The sequence below is a fragment of the Hyperolius riggenbachi genome, chromosome 2 (assembly GCF_040937935.1).
Source record: "Hyperolius riggenbachi isolate aHypRig1 chromosome 2, aHypRig1.pri, whole genome shotgun sequence".
In the NCBI taxonomy this organism is placed as follows: Eukaryota; Metazoa; Chordata; class Amphibia; order Anura; family Hyperoliidae; genus Hyperolius; species Hyperolius riggenbachi.
Genome location: NC_090647.1, coordinates 231176797 through 231193744, shown reverse-complemented (window position 1 = coordinate 231193744; position 16948 = coordinate 231176797). Strand labels below are relative to the sequence as shown.

General features: G+C 41.6%; 1 protein-coding gene across 2 annotated transcripts in view; it reads left to right on the top strand.

Moving 5' to 3' along the window:
- EDAR (ectodysplasin A receptor) overlaps positions 1 to 16948 on the top strand; it is a 205933-nt gene that overhangs the window by 42985 nt on the left and 146000 nt on the right. The window lies entirely within an intron of this gene.

Below are 16948 nucleotides of genomic sequence, written 5' to 3'. Positions count from 1 at the left end.
CACATGTGCTGGCCTGGCTGTACGCATCCTAGATCGCGTAGCCGGGAACTTTCAGTGCATGCGCACAACGTAGTTGTGAAGTCATGCGCATGCACAGTGCACTTCCGGCTGCAGGCGTGCGTTCTAGGACACTGGCCACCGTTCTAGGACGCGCACAGCCAGGCCAGCATCTGTGGACTGCTGCGTGACTTGTCGGCCCAGAAGAGGCTGCAGGGGGGCATTTAGGTGACAAAGGAGGGGAATGGAAGAGAACGGGGGAGTGGTGGGCATGATGGCAGCTTCCCATAAATGCTTGCTCCCCCCGTTTCTCCAATTGATTTCAGCTCTGGTATTCTGTAGGGTGTTTCACAGTGTTTTTGTTTGAGAGCTATTACATTTAATAAGCATTTTCTGTGAATCTGCATTGTTACCATGGGTGGAAGGGTCATTTCTACTGTATATCGGCTTGCACTCTCTGAGGAAACCGTCTACCACATAATACTTTGCCTTTTACCTACAAATCCCTATTTATCTTCAAGTATTGTCTCATCAGACATACTTCAGTAATATGGAGTTACAGTATGTAGTAAAAATGAGCAGCTCCAGACTGCAGGTTCAGACAGCAGTCTTCTCATGTAAGAAGCATCATGTTGCAACATGGACAGTATTTATCAGTTAATTCATCTGTACTACTGAACACACTGAGAAATTCATTATGTAACTGTTATTTACCAAAAAGCATTACATTCCCCAAAGTGAGGCCTGAAAGTGGTGGCAGACTGCAAACAATAGATAAACACCAGGGTGTAACAAAAGAAACCACAGCAGCATGCAGTAGCTATGAGCCATGAGGCACAAAAGACGAGGCCCTTTACACTTGCCTGGAAGCGATGTCTTACTGAATTATTCACACTGCTGCAACATTGGGAAATGATTGGGTGGAAATTACTGTACATAATATTCAGCTGAGCTATCCAAGTAGTATACGGCAGTATTAAAGCAACAAGCTTGATTGGAGGGCTAAGAAAATGTTTTTATTAAAATGAACCCCCAAAAAAGACTAAAGGATTATTATTTTTTTTCTAATAAATGGTTTTTGTCCTCTTTCACACAGGAGGCTGAGTATGCCTGTTGAGTGAATCCATAGGGGAGCCACCCCTCCAATTGCCATGCCGAATGCTAGCAAGCACCCAGCTGGTGCTTGCTAGCATTCTGCTGACAGGAGGTGAATACACTGCCTGTAGCCTTCCATGTAAAAGAGACCTAAGGCACACTGGTGCATCTCAGCGGACAATATAATTGCATTGTTAACCTCCCTGGCGGTACGCAGTGTCTGAGGCTGCGTCCTCGCAGGGATTTTTTGAATTAAAGTTGTTTTATCCTTTGTAGCTAGCACTAGGCTTGCTACCATTGTCCCCCAAGTCCCCCCGCACCCTTCTGATCCCCCTGATCGCCGCCGCTATATGTTACCTAGTCACGATCCCGCGAGAGCTGCAACCTCCCCAATGAGCTTCAGTCGTCGCTATGGCGACGATCGGACATGACGTCATGACATCATGCGCAATCCCGATCCTCCCCATAGCAAAGCCTGGAGCTGATTGAAGAGGCTATGCCATCGTGGGATCTGGGAGGGGTATATATAACAGCGGCGATCGGGGGGGATCAAACAAGAGCGGAGGGACTTGAGGGACAATAGTAGCTAGCGAAGTGCTAGCTACAAAGGCTAAAGCAAATTTAATTTAAAAAATCCCTCCCAGGGCAGAGAAATCCTCTGTGGCAGCTACCCCGAGTGTAGCTCGGGGTTACCGCTGGGGAGGTTAACACAATTAAATTATATTGTAATATTACAGTGTAGATGACACAAGAACAATATAAAAGTGCTCCAATATATTGCTGCACAGATATAGGAATTCCTCCAAAAGTCCCAGTTTCAGGCTAACGTGCCTGAGTACATGCCAGGGTTGCCAGCCATCCATATTCTGACAGACGGTCAGTTAAAATAGAGACCTTGTCAGGATACCCATACTATCTGCTTGGACACAAGCGCCTGTAAAAGTGACACATTTCATTGAAGTGCACTGTCCGTGAGTGCCGGCCTTTTTTTCCAGCTGGTACCAAATTGTGGCTACATGATTGGTGTAGCGCAGAAGCTACATGATTAGTGCTGCATGGAAGGTCTGCCCTCCCTCTCTCCTCGCTCGCACCTCCAGGTCTCCCAGGTACCGGGTAGCTCTCCCCTCCTTGTGTGGCAGCATATGAGTGTTCCTTACAACAGTAATCATGGGACATACTGATATCTGACTTTCCTTTGCTAAGTACAATGTATGGGCTCGCTGGCATTTCTAATCACATTTTAAAGACAGGGATTAGTGATACTTGTAGACTCTCAAAATAATAGTAAAGATCTGACATGCTCATATTTGTACATTATCAGGATAATAGTAATTTTCAAGCCCACTGGTAGCTCTGGAGTGAAGTATAGAGCATGCTAGCACTTATAGTGCCCCAAAAACATGCTGGTACTTGTAGTCACACAGTATAACAGTAAAGACAGTATATGGTGGTACTTGTAGCCCCCCACTATACTAGAAAAGACAGAATATGTTGGCACTTGTGGTTCCCCAGTATACTGTTAATAACAGGACATGCTGGTACATACAGTATGTTCCTCCATTATACTATTAAAGGAATACTATCAATACCCAAGTGTTCTAAAATGACAATGTACAAATAATGTCTAAGTAGCTGTGTAAACATTTTCCTACTTTTCATGTTAAATATCAGAGGCAAAAGCTTTTAATCAGTGTGTGTAGGATTTAGCTCTATTGGAACAAATCATTTGCAAAAGTGGAGTTTGCTTCTATGCACAGTCACTGTTACTTTTTTGCATATCAGGCTACAGAGTGTTTTTCTCTGAAAGCAAAAACAGTATGAAAATCTGTGGTGTCACAGAAAATTACAAATGTTTATAACAAGTTACATTTTCTCTGCTCTCTTCAGACACTTCAGTCAGAGACACAAGACACAGGCAGCTGCTGAGAGCTTTCTCTTACACACATGGTTAACAGATGTAGTATGAGGGAATCCCCCCCCCCCCCCCTTCATGGTTCACTGGGCTGTCAGATTTGGCCAGACTTTCCATCAGTTAAGAGTGAAAGGAATTTCATACCGCAAACAAAAGAGATAAGCAAGTGAAATGTATACATCATTATTTACCAGCACTTCAGGAACTCTCTTAATCCCAGGTTAAAAAGTAAATAAAAGTAACTAGCTAGCATCCAGCCATAGAGGGGCTGCTAATTGAACATACCAGATAGATACTGTATGACCAGATAGATATGAATCATGTATATCTATAGCCCCTAACTGTCCCTTTCTCTGAGGAACTAAATCCCTCTGTCCCTCTGACCCAACGCTGTGTGCCAGAGGTGACACCACTTGCCTTTCAACATCACGGTACAGTTTGGGTATTGCCTTTTTTGAGAAATAATTGCATATCTTTCACTGTGGTGGGTGGCTTTGCTTTTGTGTGCTGCTTTCCCTCAGGTGGTCATCCCATTGCAGTTTGTATTTTGTAATCATGTGCCTTCGTAAGGTAGTTGTACCTACGCGGGTCTTGGTCTTTCCACGGCTCAATTTTCGGTGGCAGAGAGTACAGATGGCATTGCTCTCATCTGAGGCAGACACACAAAAAAATGTCCACACCGCTGAGCCCTTGGGTGATGGCACTTTGGTGGTGGCGGCCTACTGAGTGTTAAGTGGGGTGCCAGAATCAGAGCAGGAGGAGGAAGATATGTCATGCTTCCATGCGGAAGCTCAGAAAGATGAGGTGTTCTGTGTTAAATAGTCAACTACGTCCTGACAATATTGGGGGTTGATGGCATGTGCCTTCTTCTGAACACTGTACTTTGGTCGCGGGCCGCACAAAATCACGACAGTGCGACCTCGAACAGACCTGCCAGGTGGCCTGCCTCTGCCTTTTGTTTTGTCCATATTGGGGGGGAAGAAGTGAAAGGCATGCACTGACTTGACTAATACAATGTGTAGTCAGTCACACATATGCAGTTAACAGGTATGCACGGAGTGGTATATCACACTGCGTGCGCTCACGTAGGTAGGTGGGTGCACTGAAGTGAACAACAGGTAGTAGGTATATGCAGTGATGGGTATTACATGTGCACCTGTCACACACAGACAGGTACCAGACAGGCACAGTGACACTGCGTGCGCTCACGTAGGTAGGTGGGTGCACTGAAGTGAACAACAGGTAGTAGGTATATGCAGGGATGGGTATTACATGTGCACCTGTCACACACAGACAGGTACCAGATAGGCACAGTGACACTGCGTGCGCTCACGTAGGTAGGTGGGTGCCATGAAGTGAACAACAGGTAGTAGGTATATGCAGGGATGGGTATTACATGGTCACCTGTCACACACAGAAAGGCACAGTGACACTGACTGACAGGGCTGTATATAAAGCAAGCACGCCTGTTGCCAGGCACTCTCTGCGCATGTGCGTAACATCATGAGGGACGTCACGCTCATATGTAGACAGTGCCCGGCAACAGGCGTGCGATCAAAGACGCGCACCGCCGGCCCAGCGCAGCCGTACTACTACGGGTCATAGTGACCCGGATGTAGTATCGGCCCATAGAGATTCGCTGGCGAACGCTTCGCCAACATCTCTATTCTCCAAGAGTAAAATGCATCATAAATTACTTTTCTCCTACGTGGCTGTCGCTTACAATAGGCAGTAAAAATCTGATAGATCTGACAGGTTTTGAACTAGTCTGCTGGCTGGCCTCCCTACTCGTTTGCACGCTATTTTTGCAGTTGGACTGAGCGAATGCCATTCAGTAAATGCTTTTGAAAATAAAGAAAATCTGAGAACCCTGAGAATCTTCCAAGAGGAAATGGAGTAGTCCAACGCATGTCAGATTTTTACTGCCTACTGTAACAGCAATATAAAAAAAGAGTACATTATACTGCATTTTACTCTGGAACAAATTTATATTTTATACATATGCATACTCATGCACTTTACATGTTAACATTTTTCACAGCAGTTGTCCTTTAAACAGATTTTACATAATCAAATCTTCTAAAAGCAGTTACGGTATATTGTTATATGAACCTGTCAAATCAATCTAATGTCTATGGGAGCCATTATACTCAATAAAGTACATACCAAATATCAAAGCAATAAGGAAAGGATAATCACATAATGGCTCCCTAGCAAGTTAAAAACTAAGATGTCAAAGGCGTATGATGGGATTATCCAGTCAATTGTGCAAACCACTCCTAGATCAAAGTACTTTTTTTCCATGGACACAAATGAGACCTCTTGGAATCAGAACATCCTGACAAACAGAATCACTGATTCTATTGCCTTTTGTCCATCATCATAAACTGTTAGATTTGGGCACTAGTCTACTTGAGAGGACGCAGCATGAAACCTCATAGGGAACAGTTCTGCAATCACAGCTCCCTCTACAGCATGAAGCGTTGTAATTGGCTGAATAGTGTGGGCATAGTTTAATACAATCTATCCAAAACCTAATGCTGGGAATACACGATAAGATTTTTCAGCAGGTTTCAGAAGATCGATTTTCTGATCATTTTTGCGATCATTTTTCATTCACTTCTATGAGAAATCGATCAGGAAAACAATCGAAAATCAGATCGGACCTGTTGGAAATTATCTATCGGGACATCTATCTGCTAAAGAAATCTCATAGTGTATTCCACGCATAAAGGTTTGAGAGGGTGCTGTCCACCCAATCACGTTAGCTGATTTTCCATATGAAGTTTGCGGCAGGGTCACCTCAAGTAGACTGACGCCAAGATTATTTCCAGACTCCGCTGTATACTTCTCACTATGGGCCATATTTACTAAAGTTCTCCCAGACTGTTGAGTATCGGTGTGCATACGTGAGCCTGCAGACCTGATCTGGATCTAATAATAATTTCCTGCTATTCTGGGACAAAGGTTTGTGAAGCTCACGTGGGTCATATCAGATGGGCAGGTGAGGGATAAGAGAATAGGATGTTGTGCAGACTCTCAGGATGATGTATGTTTTTAGTTATTTGCAACCTTAGAAAATCAGGCATAATATTCTCCAGGGCTGCCCAGAGAAATAAAGACAAATATTCATATTTTGACTAACGCAACCAGATATTTTTCTTTATTTTGCAGATTAAACAAATCATTTGTTTAAAAAATATGTATTTTCATTATTTTTCAAAAAAAAAACTGGGTTTGTTTCTACTCTACTGATGAGTTGTATATTTTCTGGCTTTCTTTGGTATGTGTGAAATATACCATTGTAGGATATTGGTTAGCACCCATAAAGCATGTCCAAAATTGCTCTGTGCATTTGCCAGGGGGGCTTTCATTCCACAAGCTCTCTAATTTTCTATTGTGTGGCTATCCAGCAGGTGTTCTGGCCAAGGCTGCAATTAAACAAGAACACTCCACTTTGCTCAGCTGACAGGCTATAATGAAGCCATCACATCTTTATTTAACCCTTCACACAGAACGTGTTTGATATATGTATTGGAATCTCAGACATAAATAATGAACTAACAAAGCTGAAAAGCCCTAAAGGAAAAAGTAAAAGAAACACTTGTGGAATGTTTATATTGATTATTCCTGTCTCTTCTGGTTTTAGCTGACTTTATGAAGAAAACCTAAACTTTGGAAAGCCTTGAAAACAAACAAACAAAAAACAAAAAAACAAATGCAATCCTTAAGGCCTCTTTTCCATGGGTGGCTGAACTGCTTACTTATCAAGTAGTTCACCCTCTGGGCTGATGGCCACACATACCATTTGACTGCAATTACATGCAGCTGAATGGTAACATTTGGTTACACCATGTTTGTCACGTTTAACACACAGTGGAGTTATCCAATGGCAAAACCTGTCTCATGTATCATCTGATAGAACCACCATACTCAATAGTGGGGCCACCTGTCTACCGCCCATGCCAAGCGCTAGCAAGTACCTGGCCAGTAAACAGGAGCAGCTGACAGGCGGAGAATTCACTGCCTTCAGCTGCTCGTGGAAAAGAGGCCAGAAGCCTACTGCACACATCCAATTTTGATAGGCCAATCACTGACTAATTTTACCACCTTCTTATAGTATAAGAGTTTACCTACACAACCTGTTCAGAGTATTTCAAATCTGCTGCACCTCATACTACATGGAGGTGGTAAAACTGGCAAAACATTGGCCAATCAAAATGTAAATTGTGTACTAGTTTTTACTCTGCATTCCCAGGTGGTCATGTTCACCTGAGAATTGTACAATTACATGGGGTATGAAGTACAGAGATGTGCAGCGACCACACCTCCCAGGAACCGCAAGAAAAAAAAATCTGATTCCCTCTTTATTTTTATTTCTATGCTTAAATTTTGCAAATAATTTATGTTAACTACTTAAAGACCGGGTAACGCCCATGGACGTGACCGCGGCGGCAGCCCCAGGACCGCCTAACGCCAATTGGCGTCAAGTCTTGCGGCTGCACTTTGCAGGAGATCGCGGGCAGGCTGCGTGCATCTCCTGCTGGAGGGGTGGAGCTCTGTCCCGCCTTCAGTCTCCGATGCGGCAATCGCCGCTCAGGAGACTGTTAGAGGGCGAAACCGCTGTCTTTCTACTGAGTACAGCGCTGCGATCGGCAGCAGCGCTATACAGGGGACAGGCACACAGGAGAGCGATCGGCTCTCATAGGCTGAAGCCTATGACAGCTGATCACGTCATTGGCTGGCTGGGGGGAGGGAGGGATGGAGCAGGGGGAGCCTCAATAAACAAAATATAAACATTAATATTTATATAACAAACAAACAAACACAGATGGGGCGATCAGACCCCACCAACAGAGAGCTCTGTTGGTGGGGAGAAAAGGGAGGGGGGAATCACTTGTGTGCTGAGTTGTACGGGCCTGCAGCTATGCCTTAAAGCTGCAGTGGCCCATTTAGTTAAAATTGCCCTGGTCTTTAGGGGAGTTAACCACTGCAGTACTCAAGTGGTTAAATACCCATATCTGCCTCTCCATTGAAGATTTTTTTACACAAACCTGATTTTCTTTTGGCGTTAATTAGCACTGAAGGCAATATCTAACCTCCCTAGAATTTTGCTTTAGAAGAAATACTGATGCTTTCTCAAGTAAAGGATATTTTGTAAAACAAAAATTCACAGATGAACTGCTTAGGAAAGTTTGCAGAGATTGATAGAAAACTCTTTAATCGCTGCATAACAACATAAAGGGGGCCTAAAATATTTAAATATGATTATTAAAAGCTCTAGTGGCATAATAGAGAGATGCTTAATACTAAATATATGGTTCTAAAGCAGCAAAGCAGACTATGGAATTAGCTGACAGATGGCTAATGAATTTTCAGTGTGCCTTTGTATGCTCTTAATTTTTTATTTATTTACTTAAGTGGGCAATAGCTAGTTTTATTGGCTTACAGATCATAACAAGGAGCATTATTTAAGTGAATCAGGACCTGTTATTATTTAATCACTGTCTTAAATGTGTGGCACTAGCTCTGAGATAAAGCTACTATTACTACCTTCAGCTGTAGGCTAAATGCATGGATTTCCAAACTATTTATTTTTCTTCATTAAAATGAATAATGTGGAATGGATTAATATACCTTTATCTAGTTTGGCATATTTTGCATATTTGGTTGACTCCTGTCATTTTGATGGACTAATTTATGTACCGTACTTTTTTTATTTTATGGAACAATTTTACAGTTCTACCTGTACTGTATCTGGTTATATGCTTTTCAATAAAAGTGTAAATAAAAAATAATGAATACTGTGAGAATATATATATTTCCTATCATCATCATCGTGCATCATGTACTGGTTAACGATGCCACCTTTGACATAGGCGATCAGAGTTTGAATCCTGGCTGCAGCCAGTTACATGGACTTTTAACAAATATGACGTTAAGGGCTCTTTCACATTAGGGCAGATTTTCTGCGTTTCAACGCAAAGGGTAAAGTTTGCGTTACCCAAGGTGAAATGAAAGTCCATAGACTTTCATTTTAGCTTTCACATATAACGCAGCCTTTTTGTGCGTTGCGTTACACTGCACCCAGGCGCAGTTTTTCTGGCCGACGCTAGCTTTATGCGTTACAATGTTAGTCAATGTAAAACGCACACTATGCGCGTTTTTAATCCGTTAACGCAGGCAATCAGTCCCAGAATGCAACAGAGGAACAATGTAGAAAGTTGAAAACTAAAAGAAAAAAAAATTACCTGCGTTTTTCTATGTGCAGTAACGCATTGAAAACGGATTAAAAACGCACACTCACTGCAGTGCAACGCATATCAAAACGCATTAAAAGGCATACAACAAAACGTATGCTTTGAGCGTTCTCCAACGCAAGCTCTGATGTGAAAGAGCCCTAAGACAGACATTCTATTTTAAAGAAAACTTGTGTCACATTGACACTCTGCCAAATAAGGGTAAGGTTGTATTGTATGAAGCTATTCCACGCCCTCTGCAGTGCTTGGTTTGAAAGATAGGTCAGTAGAAACCAGTCTCTTCCAGCAGCGGTCTGGCCTTCTTTGTATCAGAGTACAAATACATTTGTAACTATAGTGACTCACCTGAACCACCCTCCTGACCATACACCATTCTCTGCTTTGGAGTAGAGGCTAGATTACATTTCAATGGGTTGGCAGGAAGCGTGGCCAAGCCAACAAAGACATGTCTTTCCACCACCGGGTGGTGACACTGCACACTTCCCATTTCATTGTAGTTGACACTTTTTGGTCAGGTGGGTGGGCTGGGGTGTAGCCACATCCTATGAAGTTAGGTTTCCACCTCTTAACCTGACTACAAGCTAGTTTCTGCTTCAGTTGTGTTGGCGTTTTGTCAGGTTGTCTGCCAGGATATGTCACTATAGACCAGAAACCACAGGCATGAGGAAGACCTGTGACTGCTCTATGTAGCCTCTTTTTCTAAAATGAGCACTGCAGTATGCATAGTAAGACTACATAGAGTGCGGCCTTATGCTTAGTGGGCACAGCGTCAACTTCCCCCTTATAATTTCAGTTGCCACACAATGAATTTAGTAAAATATTTTGAATTCTTTACCAAAATTCATTTCTTTTATACTTGTGCTACAAAACTAATTACAGTGAAACCAATATAATTACCTTTTTTAAGTGAATGTTGATTGACAAAATATGAACTCTGGGTAATCACGTTCCCATTCTATGTCCAGGAAGTTATTTAAAATTGGAACTTAGAATGTGTCTTCCTATACTTTCTAGTCTGTTAGAGAGAATGCTGTGAAATTTTCGGGAGTATTTGTGTAAACATGACCTTGTTATCTGCCTTGAACGTACAAGATACTATCTTAGCATTGAAGGCCATGGGTTAAAATAAACTCAACATTCCAAACTCATAAGTTTCTCAGTCATTATTTCAAGTTAATTCTGACAGAATACTCCCAAAAGTATTTACTCAAAAATGTACAATGACTCTAATTAGTATAAAGCAGATTTACAGATTTTTACACAATTTGTAAAGCCTGGTTGTACTTGAGGCACCTCACAGAAGCATGTACAGCTCTGGTTCCAGTCTACGGCAATCTCTCTTAAGGTGGCCACACACAATACAATAAAATTCATTAAATATGATCAAATCTCCTGAAAAAATCGAAAGCTTTTTTTTTCATTCGACTGAAAAATCCGATTGGACTTCCTGTTTTTTGGGGGTTTTTTTATCGATCCAGAATGCTGGAAATTTTTCTTCAATTTTTCTAAAGATTGTATGGGTGTGCGTTAGATTGTCAGTTTTTTAATATACACACCCATGCAATTTTCTCAGAGTTTCCAATCTTTTTTTATCATAATTGAGGAGAAATTGAACATAGGTGTGTGGTACATTGGTCATATTTTTGAAATGTTACAATCAGTTAGAAAAATTGATTGCAATTCTTAAATTGAACAGATATTTAAAAAATTGTATGGTGGCCACCTTTAGGCCTCTTTTACACAAGAAGCTGAACTGCATGCAGCTTCACGGCTGCCAGCCCACAGGTGCCATTTTGGTGCAACTAAAATGTAGCCAAATGGCAGAGTTTGTAACACCATACATGTCATCATGTGATGTGGTGTAAACCGGCAGCAGAAAACTGTGTAACTTTGTGTCTGACTACAGGCGTGGTTGCACTCAGATCCGCCTCTTCACTGACCATATCTAGCACTAGCAAACACCTGGCTGGTGCACAGGTGCAGCTGACAGGCGGTGAATTCACCTCCTTCAGCCTCTTATATGAAAAAAGCTTAATGCTGACCACACTAATCCCGTATGTAATTAACTTTTTCTACTGTTTTCCTAAGTGATATTTTAAAACTTGTTGTAAAAAAAATGCATTTTAACCTCCCTGGCAGTATGAATATTTCCAGATTTTAGGGTCTAAAAACGGCGCAATTTTTTGCATGCTTTTAGATCCTAAAATCATGAAACAATCTTGCCACCAGAAACCCCTGAGCAGCCCCTGCACTTACTCATCTCCCCGGGATTAGTGCTGCAGTTCTCCCTCCGTACTCTGGGTGGCACTGCAACACTATAGTGAGATCGCCGGCTGTCATCATGACGACAGGCGGTGATCTTACCAGGGGTTGCAGAGCCTCGGAGGACAGGAAGAATAATGGCTGCCAGCGTCTGAATCCCCGGGGAGGTGAGTTGAAACGCCCGCTGCGCGCCATTGCTCTGCATTAACCTTGCGACAGTCACCATGAGTCTAGCTCTGGGTTACCGCTCTGAGCTGCGGATTTCCAACCCCAAGTCTGACTTGGGGTTACTGCTAAGGAGGTTAAATCACCAGCAAGCAAGAAAATACTTAAAATAGTTTTAATAGTACCTTTCCATGTATATGTTATTCTAAATAAAAGATGAAAAATAATCTCCTGGGAGAAAACTCAGGAGAAAAAGTTAATTGCATATGGCTCCAGGAATGGTTTGATTTTTTTCATATATTTTATCTAAACTGATTATATTAGCAATAAAACATGTGTTAGCTTTTTTTTTTTCTTAGAAATAAAAACCTATTGAAATCTACTGACCCATATCACAATTTCTTTTCGGATTCCAGACTATTTAGAGACCACCTGTAGTCATAGGGGTATGGAGGATGCCACCATTATTCTGCTTTAAAAGATACCAATTTCCTCTTGCCATGATCATTTTTTAGCTTCGACAGGGTCTGAGTTACTGACCTTGAATAAGTTTGCAGCCAAATAAATAGACATATTTAGAACATGCATTTTGCATTCTCATTCTAGATGAACGATTAAAATGTGTTAAAGGGTAAAGGATCAACATAACAGCTTACACACACATACGAGATACATTGACAATAATCAGATACTAATGTCTTAAGTGACATTGCAGGGCCGACACTGTACAGATGTGACACTTGCCTTCAGTCTAGCAACATGTACTGTTGCTATATGGGAGTGGAATGCCGGAGGGGCATGGGAGTGAATTCAAGCAGCGAGCTAGGATGAGTTAGAAGAACAATGCTCTTCACCAAGCTGATCGCTGGCCGAAGTATCGGGGACCACTTTACTCCCGCTGGATTCTTGTCAGAGGCAGTCATTATCGGCAAAATTTCATCTATCCGGTGTACGAGGCTTTAGTGGTCTTCAATATCTCATGTCAGATGATCTTCTTTCTGGCTCACCACTTATTCAGGTGCCAGGTTCCCCTGCCAATCCTAATGTAAAAGTTATCTGTGGGTTATTTACTGCATAACTCTGCTGCAATAACCAATCCATACAATGTGGTATGTGCAAGGCTATTCTGAAAAATACAAAAAAATTACAGCATAAACAATAAAAATAGTGGTGCTGTAACTTTCAATCCACTATGCCTGAGGAGTGTTGGCAAATGGCAGGTGACAGGTGTCTACCTTGAATTCCTGTCCTCTGCAGTCACCTTGCCATGGGTGAAGAGCAAAAGAGCAGGTTATACTTTTATAGGAGGTACTTGCCCACAACAGTAGGCCTCTTGCTACCCTTTCCTCAACCACTAAATGGAGCTGTGCTCAGCTAGGCCAAGTGTACATATCTGGGACAGATTGCTGGGCTCACAGTCATTTAAAAGAAGCTTGAGGCGGGGGAAAAAGTGGACTTTTACTTACCTGGGGCTTCTTCCAGCCTCCTTCAGGTCCCCTCAATTGTTCTACTTTCACCCCAATTAATGTTGTGCACTATGGTGCATGTACTGTCTCCTCAATCGCACTCCCATAGCCGGGATACTAGATATTACTTTAAGTACATGTTAAATTTCCAGAAGAAGACACAGGGCCTGGTACCCCCTTAATGTTACCAATAATTATTCTTCACTTTCTGGCTGTACATGTGCTCTCCCAACATACCACACACATATTTGATAAGCACTTGAATAAGTACTATGTCCAACTTTCAATGCTGCTGCAAATACACAACTAGAGACCTAATACAGGATCCATGTATATATAACTTTGGCAGTGAAGATTTACCCATGGAAATAAAATAATTTTCCCAGTGGTGCATCAGAAAAAAAACAAGAAAAGAGAAGCAAATAACTATCTACTATGGTAGTAGTGGGTAGCACTTTTGCCTTGTAGTCTTAGGCTCTCTGGTTCAAATTTGCATGGCATCTGTATGTTCTCTCCCTGTTTGTATGGCTTTCCTGTAGCCACTCTGGTTTCCTTCTACATTCCAAAATAATAAAAACAAATGTACAGTTAAGGTAATGGGTTGCCCCCCAAAATGGCCTTAGTCTACAATAGAGACATAAGACTTTGAGTGTGGTAGGGATTGGATTGCTCATCTGAGGACAGTTAATGACATGACTATATAGTCTGTGAAAAGCTAAAAGATGTCAGTGCTGTATAAATACATAATTATGGGGTTTTTCCAGGACCGACAAAACTATGTCTTCTCATTCTCTGGCATGTGCTTTCTGGCAGGTCCTTATTTCAAATGGTTTTCTCTTAAGCGGATGTAGCTGTGTTAAGTTTAATGAACTCCTCACCTTAGCCTATGAACCCTACTTAATTGTTGCTCTGTAGACGTATCAGTTGTCAGCATGTTTCGCATTCCCTTCGTGTTGTATTGCACAATTGTTATTTCTGTTCTGTCACAGAGCTGACAGCCGAGCTCTTGGCCACAATGCATATCATTTAGCTGTCAATGCCCAAGGAGCACAGTGAGTGAGATTGGTGGTTTTCTGGCCGCACAACAAGACATAACTGGCACAGCTGACTCTTATAATTAAGACTAAGCTGACATATATGGAAAGATTAAAGCAGGTAAAATGAGAAGATGCTTTGAATTTGACTAGAGTTTACAAACTAAGATCTCGGTGATAGAGGTGCTAAGCAGTTCCTGCAATTAGATGGGAGAGGCACGTCATGGTCTGTGAAAAAATCATTCTCAGATGTAAAGCAAGTAATATTCAGTCTGTTTTGTGGAGGAAGAGCAGACGTTTCACATATGAGGAAAGTGTGTTGAGGATGTACTTCTATGAATGTTGTCTAAAAAGTCTATTAAAGTCAACTATGTATAGTCTGCAAAAGTATTTCTTCCTCAAACCTCCTGCCCCCCCCCCCTCCCCCCCCCAGCATACTTGTGCTTAAAGTGGATCCGAGATAAACTTTTACTCATTGCATAATTGTGTTCCTTTCATATAGTTTATAGGGCATTCCTCAAGCCAAATACTTTTTTTGTTTTGTTTTAACACTCTAATTCCCTATAAACTAAACAAGCCCCGCCCACAGCTTCAGAGTGCCTTGGCATTCTCAGACTCATGTACCAAGGGCTTATGGGAGCTCAGTCTGGGCAGGAGGAGGTTACTAGTCAGAGATTTCAGAAGCAGAGGGGAGGTGGGAGGAGTGAATTTATCACAGGCTGAGAGTTGGAGATACTATCAGCTTGCCTGTGTAATGTGACAAACAGAACATGGCTGCCCTCATTGTATCACAGGAATAAATAATCATAAACTGTTGAAGCTGTTTGCAGCTAGATTTGCTGTGTAAACTATATAAACTTTAGATAAGATATATAGACAAGTTACTTGTTATAGTTAGTTTTTCATCTCGGATCCGCTTTAAGTGTGCTTAAAATAAGGCTCCAATCAACAGTGTGATATTTCTATGTTACTGATTTTAGCTCTGTTAAAATACAAGCAGGTCACACCTATTGTTTATATTGCTGGATAGTGTAATGGTTAAGGGCTCTGCCTCTGACACAGGAGACCTGGGTTCAAATTTCGGCTCTGCCTGTTCAGTAAGCCAGCACGTATTCAGTAAGGAGTTTCTTGGGCAAGACTCCCTAACACTGCTACTGCCTACTGAGTGCGCTCTAGTGGCTGCCTCGCAAGTGCTTTGAGTCCGACAGGAGAAAAGCGCTATACAAATACTGCCATTATATTGCAAAAATAATCCGCCACAAGTCTGCATTTCAAGCGCTTAGTATTTGTTGAAGCACTAATCACATCTGCACAGGAATGATAAGAGGTTGAGACAGTCAACCTACAACTTGGTTATCGTGAGGAGGTTTGGGCAGGGGAGAGGTCGCTTGGAAAACAGTGAGAATAGTTAAAAGCAAATATTTAAAGCTAGGATCAATGCACACAGTAGCTAGTTTATATTGTAGATAACCAGGTTGAAACGTAAAAAAAAGTTGTGAAATCGATAATGCAAGTATCTTGCAGTTAGCCCTGACCACACACACAGGTAGCTGTCACAACTTATTTAAATGGAAACATACCCAATTCCCAGGCACCTTGGGAGTACTTCTGACCTTGTAAAGTTATCTTAACATACACGGCCACATGCAGTCATGAATGTCATAGATATCACACATTTAAATAACTTGTTCAGAAGCAGAGTGTCTTCATTTCTAGTTAGAGCATTTAGAGATTCAGCTTAACAATTTTTTTAAAATAATTCTAGCAAAATAACAATAAATGGTGCAGGCCTATTTTCATAAAAGGTAGTATGAAAAAAAACATATGCAGTAGTACAAATAAAAAAGGGACCAAAAGTAATTACTTTAATAAGAATGTACCTAGACTTGAAACCGTTCACAATTCATATAATTTTAAAATTAAGTCCATTCTGTGGTTGCAAGAGTCACTGAGTAGGTGATGGAGAACTACTTCCAGCTGCTGTTCAGGACTTTTTATTCTGAAGTTTGAGAAGGGTCTATAAAATGTATGGGAGCGAGCTGGGGGGGTACTAGAATGTATGATGTTCAGTGGTCCATATTACCACAGCACAAGGTTTTACAGTCTGTACAATAGCATATTATACACCACCAAGAAATTAAGAGTGGATAGAATTTACATTGTCCCAAGTGTGACTTGAAGTTCTCTAGAAAGAGCTAATGTGTGCTACTGGTCTTCTGGGCCTCATAACTTACCTGTTTTTTGCTTCTACTGCAGTGTGATTATTATGTATTATGGAATATGGTGGAAAATTAGTTTTGAGTAGGCTACTGAAGTTAAATTACTGTTTTATGATACCTCAAATTCCTTCTGGTTTATTCTTTTTTTATTTTTGCATTTGTTTACTTTATTTCTGATTAAGAGGTTCAGGGGCGTAACTAGAAATCACTGGGCAAAACTTTTGATTGGCCCCTTTCCCCCGCTCTCTCCACAGGTAAACTGAGAACCAATGTTATTCAGTTGGCTAGTGCACACTTGAATGTGTTTTCCCCATGCATATATAAACAGACAGCAGTGAAGCACTGGGAGCATTTTCTCTATCAATTACTGTACATTAGCTTCTGTGATAAAACGAGCATGTTTTCACACATACAGACAAACATGGTGTATATAAAACAAATACAGAGAACCGACAGACGAGCCTCAGCTTATTACACTCACTATGTCCTCCTCAATAGAGCAGAACTGGCTCTGCAGACTTATCCAGCATCACTACAG